The sequence below is a fragment of the Crinia signifera genome, chromosome 3 (genome assembly GCF_055691185.1).
Source record: "Crinia signifera chromosome 3, ASM5569118v1, whole genome shotgun sequence".
NCBI classification, from domain to species: domain Eukaryota; kingdom Metazoa; phylum Chordata; class Amphibia; order Anura; family Myobatrachidae; genus Crinia; species Crinia signifera.
Genome location: NC_139219.1, coordinates 265563462 through 265580276, shown reverse-complemented (window position 1 = coordinate 265580276; position 16815 = coordinate 265563462).

Below are 16815 nucleotides of genomic sequence, written 5' to 3'. Positions count from 1 at the left end.
CTGCAGGGACCGATAGCGCCTTGGGACTTTTCTACACGGTTGTTTTTGTCATAACACTGCAAAATCAGTTTAATTTCGAATTGTAAATTATTGCCGCCTTAACAAAACTGGAGTTTTCTTACCAAACATTCCACCCCCTGTTTTTTTTATCATTCTTTTATAACACTTAAGAAAACTTCTCTTTATAAGCCATCACATTAGCATTTAGCGTCAATCTAAACAAGACATTTTAAGTGTCTAATGTAAAACAAAAATGGGACAATACAAGACACAAATCATCATTTCTCATTTCCAGTATTTTATTACACACTCATAATTGGTTTAAATATCTTGTCATTTGCTGCAAAACATATTTAGTTAATTTAGCTACTTTACATTGTTCAGAATTTTAAATGACTCACAAGGTACTTAACGCAATTTATAATGTAATTGCTGACATGTCATATTAACAACCATTTGATGCTTTAATATAAATTTGCATTTACAAAAAAAAAAGTTAATTGAAATGTTACAAGTGAATTTACAGATGACATAACGTTGTGATACAGATATCCAAGTGGTACATTAAGTTTGAAAACTATTTTTAATAATTTGAATATAGGATGACTTTAGTTGCCATTTGAAACAGTTTTATTTTAAATACCAAAATGAGTCATTATATGACAGATCTTTTATGTATAAATACAGTCTGCTCTTTCTTTGGGACCTTCATCATGAAATAACCTTGGAACATTATCTGTGTTAGAAGTTTGACAGTAAAATTCTTTTGTAAAGAACATTTGAAAATTTAATTTGTCTTTATTTGATATCCATTAATGTGTTATCGCATAACAAGTTCGGAATGGCAGACTTTATGAAAACCTCTCATTTACCATTTAGGAGATTCAAATTTAGGAGATTCTGTTCAATCTCTTTTATTTTTAGATTTTATTAATTTGGAAATTTAAGGAATGTACCACATCATAAAAAGTATCACCAAACGAATGCCGCCAATTCCCATAAATGTTCCATACATTTCTAAAAAAAAGATGATGTCTCGTCTAAATGTTGCATTTATAACCTAAAATAGAGATAGATGGTTCAGTTTTCAGGTACGAATATTGGACCAAGTTCAGATCCATTCAGATCATTCTCATGGTAATGAGGCCATGTCGCGAGTGCGGGGGTCGGGCAGCTGACATCCCTGGATGTTAGCTGCCCGGCCTGTCCTCTCACAGGGTGCCCGCAGTTTAGAGACACCGTATAGGTGTTTCTGAACTGCGAGCACTGGAGAAATCATTCAATGATTTCTCCCCGCCTGTGAATGGATGATTAGTAAAACATCCATTCGCAGCCGTGTGGGGGGTCGTGCATGTAAGGGGGGAGGCCGGCACTGCGGGCAGCGTCTGAATTTCGCAGCCTTGCGAGTCAATCAGAATAAGGTCCATTGTGTGTCCGAACCAAAACCAGTTCCATATCTCCCAAAAGAAATCTGATCCGAGATCCGTTGTGGAATTTGGGTTTTTAACCAACCAAAGAAAATACTTGAGTATGGATTTGGAGAATCCATAACATGATCATGATTAAAACCAAAACCGAAACATAGGGGTCCTCGCACACCTCTATCTAAAATGCTCCTCACTTAGCCCCATTTATGTAACAAAGTTATCTATCCCTATAGATTGTAAGCTTGCCGCAGGGCCCTCTAACCCCCAAGTCTGTCTGTTGTTACTCAGTTTGTTTTATCACTGTCTACTATTGTAAAGCGCAACGGAATCTGCTGCGCTATATAAGACACTGTAAATAAATAAATAAATAAATATGAGTAATCATAAGGGTGTTTATAAAGTAAGTGATGTACAGAGGATGTTTTTGATTTAGTTTCTTATAAATTATCCACCAGCACAAAACACCAGACCCAGGTACAAATGGGTAAATGAACAGTGGTGCCTATGTGAGCACACCCACTGCTTTGCTTAAATTGCTCCTCTGTTTCCATGGGTGTACAGGGGCATAGCATGAATGGGGCAGGTACATCATATGTTACAGGCTCGCCTATCTCCAGAAGCTGCTACTGTGGTAAAGTAGACTTTTTGTCCCACATTTTTTAATCCATAACCAGCACCCAAAATACCAGAAGCAGGGACTATGAAGTGTGCAAGTGACGGCTATTATATAGTAAGTATGCTTGAGTCACTTGCTTTGACTCTTAATATGGCATTGACAGGAGCATTGATGCATACATTTCGCTTTACTATTTAATGTATTATGTGTTTACCTGCTTTGAACACAGTTGAAAACAGCACACTTGATACCACTAAGTTTTCAAATAATTTAGCATATATTTTTATTAAGCAAAATATGCCATCTCTACTTAATCTTAATTAGCAGAGGAGGCTGCTGCAAACAGGCCCACCGCTAGAAATGTTGGGGCCTGAAACTGACCTTCAGTCTGGGCCCCCAGTGGCACAGCGCCACCCCCCGCCTGCACCCACGTGCACCCCGCCCCTATTACTTACCAGCATCCAACAGCGGAGTCGGCATCTCCGTCTCTCTCCTTCACGGTCTGGAGCGCACACTGCACAGTGCAGCCTGCAGAGCGCCGAGCCCCTCTGTGTCCTAGGCTCAGCACTCTGCAGACTGCTCTGTGTATTGCACATGCCTGCCAGGTGGGGGAGGCCTGGAGGTGGGGTGCGGGTTGAGCCTCCAGAGGCCGGGGCCTGGGACAGCTGTACCCACGGCACCCCCCTGTTGGCGGCCCTGGCTGAAAACGTTGGGCCTGATTTGGTTAGTTTGTAAAAGCAAACTCGGTACTCTTTACCTAGAACGGCGCCAGCGATTGAAATCGCGGTCGTCGGGGGTAAAAATCGCGGTCATCGCGGGCATCGCGGGTAAATCGGGATGACCGCGATGCCCGCGATGACCGCGATCACCGCGATGACCGCGATCACCGCGATTTTCCCATAGGGAACAATGTTAAAACGGCAGATTGACCGCGATTTTACTGTTAAATGGCTCAATGGACCCGATTTGGGGCCAAATAGGGCAAATTAACCCTTAAATGTACCCCCCAATTTTTAACGCCACCCCACGATCCACGCGAACCCGAAGCGTGGCGAGCGCAGCGGTACGCGTCCTCCGACCTTTTCATGCCCTACTATCCACTAGGGCGTGGAGTGAGAATATAATAGTGTGGCGAGCGCAGCGAGCCTCCGAGCCCGAAGCGTGGCGAGCGCAGCGAGCCCCGCGAGGGGACGCGGATACCTTCACAGGTAGACGCGTCCCCTCGCGGGCTTCACAGGTGTCCGCCTCGCCACGGACACCTGTGAAGCCCGCGAGGGGACGCGCATAACTGTGAAGGTATCCGCGTCCCCTCGCGGGGCTCGCTGCGCTCGCCACGCTTCGGGCTCGGTGGCTCGCTGCGCTCGCCACACTATTATATTCTCACACCACGCCCTAGTGGATAGTAGGGCATGAAAAGGTCGGAGGACGCGTACCGCCGCCCCTCGCGGGCTTCGGGTTCGCGTGGATCGTGGGGTGGCGTTAAAAATTGGGAGGGACATTTAAGGGTTAATGGGCTCTGTGGCCCATTTAACATTGATTCCTATGGCCAAATCGGGTGGATTGAGCCATTTAACAGTAAAATCGGGTCCATCGCGGCTTTTAACATTGATTCCTATGGGAAATCGTGAGCATCGCGTCGCGGGCATCGCGGGTACATTTATGGCCGGCCGCGACGCGACCGACACGATTTCCATGTTTAACATTGGTTTCAATGGGAAATCGCGGGCATCGCGTCGGTCGCGTCGCGGCCATACATAAATGTACCCGCGATGCCCGCGACGGGCGCCCTTCTAGGTAAAGAGTACCGCAAACTCCTTCTGTAATGGACACAACCATGCTGCAGTGCAGGTGGGGCAGATGTAACATGTGCAGAGAGAGTTACATTTGGGTGAGTTATTTTGTTTCTGTGCAGAGTAAATACTGGTTGCTTTATTTTTACGCTGCAATTTAGATTTCAGTTTGAACACACCCCGCCCAAATGTAACTCTCTCTGCATATGTTACATCAGCCCCAACTACAGTGCACATAGTTTTGTCCATTAAAGAAGATTACTTTTGCAAACCAACCAGAATCGCCCACATTGTGAAGTCACCAAAATCCTGCCTGAGCTACAAGAGCCACACAATCTTCCAATAGTATGTTTCAGTTTGTGTGAATATATATGAGATACGGGTATGTAAATGATCTGGGTGATTTTGTAGATTGCCCCATTTCCCTGTACAATTTTTTAGTCAATAAAGGCTGGCCACATCTGTTCAAGAGCATATATCTCACTGCATTTTCCCAGTGAGATGTCACACTCAAGTCCAACAATGCTGCTTGATCTTTCTCCCCTTTTTACCTTGCCCCCCATGTTGTCCTTGCTCCTCCATGGTCAAGTCCCAGATGCCATGGTGCCATGCTATATGTCTGAGTGGGCACAACCATTACTGTACAAATTTTGTCATCCTTGACCTCTCCTATTCAACACTGACATTAGTTCCTCCCTCCAACTCACCGTAATAGATTAAATGGACAAGCAATACAGTGGTAGAAATACTCCCAGTGCTATACACCGTTTTTGCTTTTTTTTTCGCAAAATATGCCGTTTTCGGGCATTTCCCGAAAATCGCATATTTTATAGGGTGCGATTCTCGGCAAAAAATCTCACTTTTTGCCGTGAAATCGCACATATTGAAGTGGTGATTTTTAGTCACACTTCAATTCGCATCCAGATGTTTTCCCATTGGAAAGCATCTAACTCGCACATGTAATAGGGTGCGATTTTTGATAAAGGTTACCAAAAATCGCAAAAAAATTAGACTAGATTCTGGCTGCCGAGTTTGACAGAACCATGCACAGATCATTGTGATCTGTGCATGGTTCTGTCCAAAAAAAAAGGGTTAAAAATAAAAAATGGAAAAAAAAAATGCGTGGGGTCCCCCCTCCTGAGCATAACCAGCCCCGGGCTGAAAGAGTCGGTCCTGGTTTAATAAAATCTCAGAAACAAGCAAGTCGGGGTTCTGTGTATTTTATAAAACCAGCACCAGGTTTAAGGGCCGGTCCTGGTTCCCAAAATACGGGGGACAAAATGACTAGGGGTCCCCCATATTTCAAGAACCAGCACCGGGCCCAACCAGCCAGCAGGGTAATGCCACAGCCGGGGGGAGACTTTTTATACAAGTCCCCCCGGCCAAAGCATTCACCCCCTGACCGGTCAGCATGGGCAGGGGTCCTGGGGAAGTGGGGACCCCACCAAAGAAGGGGTCCCCCCCCTCCAGAACTTACCTGCCCATGCTGAAGCCCGGGGCTGTCCTCGATGCCCCTGGGCGGTGGGCATCGAGCTGATGATTGTGTAAAAAATAGAGAAAAACTATTGTATACTGCTGTGGAACTATGAGTCCCAGCAAGCCTGCACCACATGCAGGGACTTGGAGAACCACAAGTCCCAGCATGTGGGGCAATAAAGAGCCCGCTGGGACTTGTAATCCCACAGTAGCACAAATAGTTAAATAAATACACAAACACACGTACAGTACAACTTTATTACACACGGAGCCCATTCATCCGTACTCACCTACTGTATGTTGCCACGAAGGATCGGTCCCCTTTTCCAGTAGAATCCACTGGGGTACCTGTGGAGAGAAAACATACTCACAGACGTCTTCAGCGCTTCTCCGGGTGCCCAGACATCTTCAGCGCTTCTCCGGGTGCCCTGCAGCACTGTAATCACGGTCCGGTGTTCTGTTTACATCTTGGGCTCCGCCCCCAGACCGGGACTTAGCCCCGCCCACCAGCCAATGATGGTCCAGAATGGGGGTTTTCCTTGACCATGATTGGCTGGTGGGCGGGGCTAAGTCCCGGTCTGGGGGCGGAGCCCCAGATGTAAACACAACACCGGACCGTGATTACAGTGCTGCAGGGCACCCGGAGAAGCGCTGAAGACGTCTGTGAGTATGTTTTCTCACCACAGGTACCCCAGTGGATTCTACTGGAGAAGGGGACCGATCCTTCGTGGCAACATACAGTAGGTGAGTACGGATGAATGGGCTCCGTGTGTAATAAAGTTGTACTGTACGCGTGTTTGTGTATTTATTTAACTATTTGTGCTACTGTGGGATTACAAGTCCCAGCGGGCTCTTTATTGCCCCACATGCTGGGACTTGTGGTTCTCCAAGTCCCTGCATGTGGTGCAGGCTTGCTGGGACTCATAGTTCCACAGCAGTATACAATAGTTTTTCTCTATTTTTTACACAATCATCAGCTCGATGCCCACCGCCCAGGGGCATCGAGGACAGCCCCGGGCTTCAGCATGGGCAGGTAAGTTCTGGAGGGGGGGACCCCTTCTTTGGGGGGGTCCCCACTTCCCCAGGACCCCTGCCCATGCTGACCGGTCAGAGGGATGAATGCTTTGGCCAGGGGGACTTGTATAAAAAGTCTCCCCCCGGCTGTGGCATTACCCTGCTGGCTGGTTGGGCCCGGTGCTGGTTCTTGAAATACGGGGGACCCCTAGTCGTTTTTTTCCCCCATTTTTGGGAACCAGGACCGGCCCTTGAGCCTGGTGCTGGTTTTATAAAATACACAGAACCCTGACTTGCTTGTTTCTGTGATTTTATTAAACCAGGACGTCTCTTTCAGCCCGGGGCTGGTTATGCTCAGGAGAGGGGACCCCACGCCGTTTTTTTCCCATTTTTTTTATCTCAAAATCGCATGTTTTAAAATGTGCACATTTTCATGAGTAAAAACCGCCCGAAATCGCACCATATCGCACTTTTTTTACGCAAATTCGCATCTCATTACATATGCGAAATCATGGCAAAAATTGCAATTTTTTAGTGTGCGATTTGGTGCGATTTTTTTCTTACAAAAAAAACGCACCCTATTACATTTCGCCCCATGTGAGAGAACGTGACATGTGTAAAGTTCACTGTATAATTCATGTATTTTCAGCCAGAGACAACTGCAAATAAAGAAACAGCCATGTTACACAATTAAAGTGACATGCTTTCAAGGTTATATGTGTTTGTGACTTTAATTCTCCCTGTGTCTCTGCTTTAATATTTTTCTGCCTGTGTGACTCTCTGTCCCCCTTTAACTCTTCTATCTTAGCTTATATCATATCTGTCCCCATATAATTGTTCCATTTACACTGAATATCATCTCCCCTACTTACCCATTACTTTCCTACTCTTTTACCTTTAAAGATCACTAAATTCAGGTTGCTGACAATCAGAAGCGACACGAAAAATCCTGAAAATAACAGGAAAGGGGAAGATTCCGATTTTAATCAGAAATATGCATGGACCCCTGTGTTTTGGTTTTAATTTGGTTTTGACAAAACCACCCTCCAATCTCAAGTGTTTTGGTTTAGTTTCAAGGTTTGGATTTCTTTAAAACTGATAAACCTGTAAACTGCTAAAAGCATTAATGTTTTTGTACCTGTTGGTGTTCCTACAATAGTAGCACCATTCAATATTATTTATTTTCATTGTGGAATGGCACCTTAAATCACAAGGGAGGGTGTCAATGTACACGCCATCAAAAACATTTTTAGGTCAAAACTACAAAGTTTGGGTGTGTTGTTTTAAACCAAATCAACATTTTCTAATTTATTACTGGTAGAGATATGGGTTTAATTAAGTAGAGTAGAGTTGCCAGATGTTTCTATTTAATTGCAGTCCAAATGTTTTTTGTTTGTTTTTTTGCAATACAAACAGTCTGGTTTAAATGTTTAAATTAATTGTTAGTTTGTTTTTTTTTTTATTAAAAAATTGTCTACCTTGAATGTTGAAAGTGTTAATGTTTTTATTTTAAAGTGGCTCACCAATTGGATCTGCTACTAGTGCTAGGCTGTTGAGCCTGACTAGATGTTGGACCTCAAATGGTTAAATCATCTTAGTTCTGCCTATATAAAATATATCAAATGCATTCAAAGAGTCCAAAGTAAAAGCAGGGTGGTACGTGTGAGTTTTTGTGCTGTATTTTATTAAATTATACATTATTTAGAGAATCTTGTATATTTATCTTACTAGAAATAAATAAATAAATAATTAAGTATGCAGATTAAGTAAAGGGGTGGTAAATTTACACCTTTAACTTGAATTATCGTTGGCTGATATTGGCAAAATCAGAGACAGTATGTAACATGACAAGGAAAAAATACCACTAGGCGCCTTATGTACACTCAAGAGAACATTTAATAACAATTTAATAAATCACAATAAATCACAATAAAAACAATTAATTGCATGCATGCAGATTAAAATCAGGGATATATAATCCCAAAAGTGCAACAGATTAATTGATTTTGTAGCAAACAAAGTAACTTGCTGTTAAACCCTGGTATAGGAAAAATTTCCCATCAGTGCACAATCAGATGGTATAGCATCACATTGGGATGATTTGTATTCCACTTTTAAAAACCCCCAGTGAGGTAACTGAAGTGCTCAGCTGTTTATATGTATAGCGTCCCAGGTCTGGGGAAAGAATAACAGTCACAGATGCGGTATTTACTGCTTCCCGCAGTTGATTTTGGTCCGTATGTAACAGGTCGTATGGTCAGTATGTAACATCACAAGTGTATGTGCGCTACAGCTGGGTACTTCGCTACTTTCTAAACCAACCAAAAGGAAGGATCATTATTAATGCTGGCTCCAGGTTCAGCTGTATTTATTGTATCATAGTTATAGTACTACTGTATCCATCTGCAACTTGCAGTAATATGCTATACAGTCAGTAAAACAAAATACAGAGCAAATATATATATATATATATATATATATATATATATATATATATATATATATATATTATGAATCTATTTCAAACACCAATAAACATCAAATAAACTGGACACAGCGACTCTAACTTAATTGAACGTAGTCATTGATTTTTACCAATGTACTGTAGTATCACTTCATCAAACAGAGATAAATGCGTAAGTCAATGGTACATGTGTATCACTTGCTGTAAAGTCTAATTTAATTTCTTTCTTCTGATAACTGTAAATTGGAAGTTTTAGATCAGATTTCAGATGCTATCACTTCAAAGCCTTTTTTTAATTACAAGAGATAACGTAAAACAATATAAAACACAATATTGTGTAAAACAAGTAATACTGCGGAAATTAAATGGACATTGTTGCCGGCTTGCGCTGGAATTTTTAGTGGTTCGCATTAGTGCCTCACACCACTAAGGTCATGTGATCAATTACAGGTCATGGCAGATCGGTTTGGGACAGGCTCATTTGGGAGCTACCATTTGCCTATTAATGCATAACTGTTATCAGTCTGTTTAGTATGTTACATATAGGCTTCTTGTATCAATTGACATTTTTAGTACAGGCATCAAATTTTACTCTTATGTGTCACAAATCTTAATAGCATTCTAATAATAATCTGTGAGGGACCCCAAGGACACATATTGCACGGCTGCCGAGAGCAGGGAAGGGGCCTGAAGGGTTCTGTTTTTCTAGGGTTCCCAATGGATCTGTTGCAGCATTTCTTCCCTCTAATTCACATGATCCCTGTCTCCCAGCTTGACAGTTCACCATCACTTGCCCAATCAGGTCCCCGTGGGAAGGAAGGAGACGGGTAGGTGTTGTACTGCAAAAAGGAACAATATGTATATGCCCCTCAGCTGCTGCCTCCCCATACTATGGGGGTGATTCAGGTTAATACACAAAGCACATTTGGAGCCTGATTGTTGTTCGCAACTTACTGAGCCCCAAAGAGCCTGCCCCGTCACCCTGCCAAATACCTGCCCCCCTGCCGCCATTCTGAAAACACATCCCCTCCCATGTCGCCGCTGCTGGAGAAATCATTCGATGGTCCCTGATTAATGAATGATTTCTCCTGACTTTTTAAAAGTCAGTGTAAACAAATGTGTTTTGAGAATGAACCTGAATCAGATCCTATATTCAATTCCATGGAACTCTGCCACCTGCTTCAGCATTTCTAACCGGGACAGATGTTCTCCCCTATAGCACACTTGGGCCCAGGCCTAGTCTCTTCAACAACAGTACCTGCTTATCCCCCCACACCCACACTCACAACATACCTTTTCAGCACCCTGGTGCCAATTCAAGTTGACAGGTCATTCACATGAATTGCCTTTTAAATGAACGGGGAAACGCTGGTTAAACTGTTTAGCAAATCAGCACCTGTCATTTCTCATTGGCACTGTCTGTTGGGTTCCGCTCAGTTTGTTATTTTGCCAAGACCCTGAATATGCCTACTTAATAAAAAAGGAGCCATCCACGGATTTGGTATGACATTTGGGATCTGTGTTTTTTTACAGGTAAAATACAGGTGGCAATCTGGTCTTAACTTCTGAGAATGATAACACTTGCTGCTTCGCAAGTGTCATCATGCCTGGGAAGGCTACTGGGACTTGTAGTCCATCTGAAAAGAACATGATTTTCACTATTCCTTTGTCATCAACGTTGCACCCAGTGCCAAGGGGTGTGTGGATAAACATTGGGTTTCATCCCAGGGTTGGGTGGTCTTCTTAACAGGAGAGACTCCATATTATTTATGGGGTCCTGACTTTATAAGGAATTCAAGCCCTGGGCTGACCAGTTTTGGGGTTGGGGTTGGTTGCTGCAATGGCATGGGGACCTCACACTGTGTGTCATCCTGCCATAGGGCCTTATTCTAGTTCACTATTTCTGACAAAATCCTTCTTAGATCGACAAAACCATGTGCACTGCAGGGGTGGGGGGCAGATGTAAAATGTGCAGAGAGAATAAGATTTGGGTGAGTTATTTTGTTTCTGGCTGCTTTATTTGGTACTTGTGTAGTTTCACGGCGCCAGCATGGCGCCGTGCGTCTGAGTCCCCTTGCGGGGCTCGCTTCGCTCGCCCACGCTGCTGGCTCGGTGGCTCGCTACGCTCGCCATGCTATTTAAAATCAACTCCATGCCAACATGGATAGTGGAGGTATGAACTATCCATGTTGGCATGGAGTTAAGTTACTTTTTTGGACATATTTCGTGGTGAGCGTACACCCGGAAGTATCACGGCGCCATTCTGGCGCCATGAAACTACACAAGTACCCTTTATTTTTACACTGCAATATAGATCTCACTTTGAAGTAAAACCACACCCAAATCTAATTCTCTCTGCACAAGTAATTTTTTTTTAGTGGGCGGGGCACACTTTTAAGATTATAGTGACCTGTGAAGTGCTGCTCCCAAACTTTGCAGCCTCAGGCAGAACTTTATGTTTCTATTTTAATTTTATTCCAAAACCAACAAAAAAACCTGAAGTTTTTGATTGCCCCCTCCTCCATACATTGATTAGAATTTTGACCTACATGCTCATTGCCAGAGGTTTCTTGTTTATTGCCAGGTGTTATGCTTAATGTGAGGGGTTTCTTGCTAATTGCCAGAGGTAACATGCTCGTTGCTATGGGTTACATGCTCCCTGAAGCACCAGCATTCCCAGAATCCATATGGGTAAAACTATATGCCCTGTGCTTCCATGACAGACGTAGCATCAGTCTTTTCCAAGGCGGTGGGAAATTTTGGATGGTTATTTTCAGCAGATTCCATGCGGACAGTCAGGCAGCATGGAATCTGCATAGGCCAAGTACCCGTATGCAGGGCCGGTGCAAGGCCTATCCAGGTGATGCGCAGTGGCCGCCGAGTCGCTTCAAGGGGGGCAGAGTTGCCACTGGCGCCGCTCACTTCCATCCATGGGGGGGGGGACCTGCTGCCTACTGCCGCCCTCCATTGGCCAGCGCCATGCCTAAATGCCTAAAGCTGCCTAGTGGTGGTGCCAGTCCTGCCTGTATGGTGCTGGCTCCCTCAAGCCATTGCTCGAGTAATTATAGTAACTATATAAAATATAGCCCCTAGGCCCCTAAGCCTGTTTGCACCTTGAGTTTCATTGAGCATTTTTCTTATTTACAGCATATTTAAATTTTTAACAGGACTTATTAGGAGTTATTTTCGGAAGACAGTAATATTCAAAACTCCTGTGTAATCTTCCAAAGTTTCATGCTGACCTTTTCCTTCTTTCACCATAAAACTGTATGAAGTATTATAGCAATCAAGCCTTCAAACTTCAATTAATATGCAGTCAGTGAAACTAAATAATGACATATAACATGGAGAATAATCAAACTGTCAAACTCCAAATTAGCCCCAGACACAAATGGTAGTCTGCAGAAGAATAATTGAATATAAAAACAATCATAGAAGAAGCTCTGTGATTGGAAGTATCTAAACAGCAAAAGGCCATCTGTAAGCAGACAAGTCGGAGGATTTATGAATATTGCTGATACAATTTTGGTTAAATGCATTTTGGAATATGTCATCAACTTGCATTAAAATTTAAGTAAATACCGATCTATAAGCAATCATTGCTGTTGTGAAAAAGGCCGGTTGTGTTTTCCCACATTTTAATGAATCCACAAAATGAATATGTTTGTGCTTATTGGGTAATGCTAATCAGTTCTAATAGATAACTAATCAAACTAATCGTTGCAAAGGTTATTAAACCGAAGCATTGATTATGGGCCTTATTCTGGTTGAATCGGTCCGATGCGTATTTTTGGACAGGAACCGAGTGTTCTTAGCCCCGCCTTCTGTACGGATCGCTCACACTGTCCGAATGCGGTAAGATGGACCGCAAGTGGATTTTTCATGTGAACACCTCCTCCATCTCTGGCATCCTTCCCAATCATTCGATGGTCACCGACCATCGAATGCTGGACCGAGTGGTCAGGCAGCACTGAGTGCTCCAGACCACTCGAGCATTTCTCCGTGCAAAAGCAGGGATATGGGCGGGCAGCTGGCATCCGGCTATGTCATATGTCCGCCCCCCACACGTATGTCACGGCCGCAGTACCATACGTACGCCCAGCATTTTCATGGGAACGCCCATGAAACGCGGGGCGTACGCATATGGTAATGAGCCCAAACAGCCCTTCACGCCCCTCTCCACCCCCTGTTTGGATTGTTTCAACCGATCGTTTTCTGTACAGAATTCACGTCATATTCGGATGTGCGCGGCATTCGCACATGCGCAGATATGCCTCTGCACATGCACATGCTACGGAATGCCCTTCCACGCACAATAAGACTATCCACTAGCCTCCAAACGTTCAAGCGTTACCTGAAAACTCATAGGCAAGCCTATCATATTTAAATTCTACACGCATAACCCTCTTATGTATTATATAGCTTCCCTTCTGGACTTGTAACTTGGTGGGACTGCTATGCTATTACTGGTGCCTGTCCTTGTGTTTCCCTCCTATATCCCTTTAGATTGTAATCTTGCAGCAGGGCCCTCTAACCTCCAAGTCTGTCTGTCGTTACCCAGTTTGTTTTATCAGTGTCTACTATTGTAAAGCACAACAAAATCTGCTGCGCGATATAAGAAACTGTAAATAAATAAATTACTGGATTGCAAACATGAAGTAGGTCTTCAATGCTGACAACTCAATGAGGAGAAAGCTGTCAGCACTGCTGAAACCAATCAGTCCTAGCTAATAAAGATGCTAAAAAAGAAGACTGCATAGTTAATGTGGCTCCTAATTGTATTGATCATGCCTGCTGTCGATTCAGGAGCAACATTCACTATTTATGTATCGTGCTGGAGTATAAGTCTCCTGCCCAGTTCTCCCTGTCAACACGCATTCTTAAATTTCAGCTGTCAACACTTTCTGTGAGCAGCTGTAATGTGAAAGGAAGAACCCACATCAAAGGAATACATTGAAGCAAGTGTCTAATTAATACTATGGGCAAAGGATTAAAGGCTTTAATACTACCAGGTCCTATGTAGTTTGAAAGTAAACAATTGCAGTATCATCTGGAGTCTCAGAAGCAGCATTAGCCTCAGCAGATACTCCAGCTCTGCCCAAGATATCAGTGGCACCAACACCAGGTCAGTGCCAGCGCTGCAGGGAGCAGCCTCCCCGTAGATATCCCGATGCTGGAACCAGGAACCAGGTCAGATCACCCTGTTTGCTTGTGTACACTGTCCCCTAACCCAGGTCCTTCCCGGGACTAATCTCTTAAACTATGCAGGTTTGATTCCAGGGTCACTGGAGCCAGATGGATAACCCTTTCACAGTAGAAAGCCCAGAATTTTGTATCCGGCTTGCAAGATCATAAAGCTGGATGGGTGACATCACCGGAAAGTGGGGTCAGGGCGGCACTGGGAGATAACAGAATCTCCCAGAGGAGCCTTTACAATGCAGTGATCGGGACCCAGGTTGCGTCGACCCAGGTTACCCATTTACACTGCCCTTGGACCCGCGAACATCCTGGGATAATCTTTCAGGATCCTTTTACACTGACCAATTTCTGGGGTTGGTGTGCGTTCATGTGCAATAACCCAGGAAATATTTGTCAGTGTGAAAGGGGTATAACTCTTTCCCACTAAGCTTTAACCTGAGTTATCCTCTTACATACATAACAATGGGCAACAAATTTGATGGTACTGATTCCAAATATGCCATCATTTTTCCCATATTGGCTCTAGTTTTTGAGATATTGCATATACCCTGAAATTGAACATTCTCCATAAACGCTTTATACAAAATATCCGTGTTTCATATATTTATGGGACAGTAGAGCGAGATCTGATCATTGGGTAAACAAATCTTGTCGCTCAAGGGAAACTATGGCTGTTGGCGCTGCTAACATCATTAACGAGCCATTGATTGATCGAGAAAAGATCATACTTCCACCTCTCCATATAAAGTTGGGATTAATGAAGCAATTCGTGAAGGCCTTGAATAGAGATGGAGATTGACTCCAGTATATTTGCAAGTCATTTCCAGGATTAAGCATAGGAAAAATAAAAGCTGGTGTCTTTAATCGTCCGCAAATTTGAAGGCTTGTAAATGACTGTAATTTCATAAAATCTATGAACCCTGTTGAATCTTCTACCTGGACCAGTTATGTTTCTGTCATTAAGAATTATTTGGGAAACAACAAAGCAGAGAATTATCAAGAGTTGGTTGAAAACTTGCTAAAGAATTTGCAGAAAATAGGTGCAGATAAAAGTACACTTTCTTCACAGTCACTTGGACAGATTTGCGGTTAATTTAGGCAACTATAGGGGGGGAGCAAGGTGAGAGATTTCACCAAGACATAAAAGTGATGGAGGAAAGGTACCAGGGAAGATGGGACAGGAATATGATGACTGCCTACTGTTGGGGTCTTATGCGTGACTGTGAAGATCACTATTATTAAAGAAATTCATACAAGCAGCGTTTTTTAAAGCAATAAATGTCAAATGTTTACCATGTTTATATGTTGTTTCATTAAATAAATATTCATTATGAGTATATTGAGTTTCATTTGAAGAGATTTGTAGTAACTTCTGAATGCTAAGCAACAGTGTTCTGCATGTACAGAATGTAATACACGTATTACTGTACTTCATTGGGTACCCAATTATCTAAAAAAATAAGCCAATCTGGGAAAACTAATGTCAGAGTCAGAATCAGCACCCTCAAATTACCCTAAAGAGACTCAAAAATAAAAGACTATTTACAGAGTGTTGACCAGTGTAATTGGTAGTGCCCTTTACACATAATTCCCACAGTAGAGACCAGCAGACACAGAACGGTACAGCATATAGCAGACAGAGGAGGAGGTGGAAGAATGTAGGGGGATAGGGTGGGAGAGTAACACAGGACATGGATTGAAGGGCCTAAGGACAGGAAGGTACAGATACTCGAAAGAAAGGGGGGGGGAAATAAAATTAAGAGGATGGGAAACTTTCTTTAACTTACCCATTCCATTGCAGCATTGGGAGCCATGGTTTACGGACGGAGCTTGAGGGAGTGGGCCAAGCCGTGGACAATAGATGGCTGCTTATCTACAGCAGCAGCGCTGATAAATAGTGCACCAGCAGAAAGGGAGAGCACCATTATTGACAGGTGCCTCCTGGCCGAGATCTCTGCTTTGCCAGTGGCCGAGCACACCAGCTGCCCTAGCCCCCACTCTACTAGCGGGTTTACTGCAGAAGATAATCCCTCGGATGCTGGAACAAGAGAGTTATAGGCTCCACCTCCGGAATCTCCGGACCCTTAATTCGACCCTGAGTGCTATGTGGTAAGCATTGTTCTAAGCTGTGTGCTTACAATACCGTAGAGCAATTGTGGCTCCTGCTATAGGGCAGACAGACAGCACCAGAGCTCTGATGCTTCCCCCCGCAGGCACCCCCCCCCCCCCCTCCCCTACCTTCGGAGCTCTGGTGCTGGCTGTCTGTGTCTTTGACACACTGGTAACCTCCTCTCACCAGGCTCCATGAAGCAGCATGGCAGACACAGCAACAGCCCAAACCTGTGGATCAGCATGTAGTAGATTCCTACTATTGAAAGCTGCTACTGCTCATCATACACAGAGCTGGAAACTCCTCCCTCTCTTGAGCTGCCAGTATATGGAGCAATGACAGCACTAGTTTCCAACAGGAAGCCATTATGTGCAAATTGCCAGAGCTACAGTGCTTCTATGGGCTGCTGTCTGTGCAGAAGCAATTCTCTGCAGTGAGCATGCCCAGTGTGATGCAGCTGAAGAAAGGTATGCATTGCACCGGAGAGGTGCACGGAAGTTTATTTTAATTTAATAATATTTGTGTGTAGATCTTTATTAAGAGTATCATTTTGTGTACTTTAATATTAAAGTTAATAACAGTGTGTATTTTTCTCTGTACATGTGTTTGTGCGCATATGAGTACATCATTTATTTACAGTAAATGAATACAAACACTTGTGCAGCGCAAATCAAACTAATAACCTGCAAATAATTAATGACTGTTTGCTACAAGCAGTA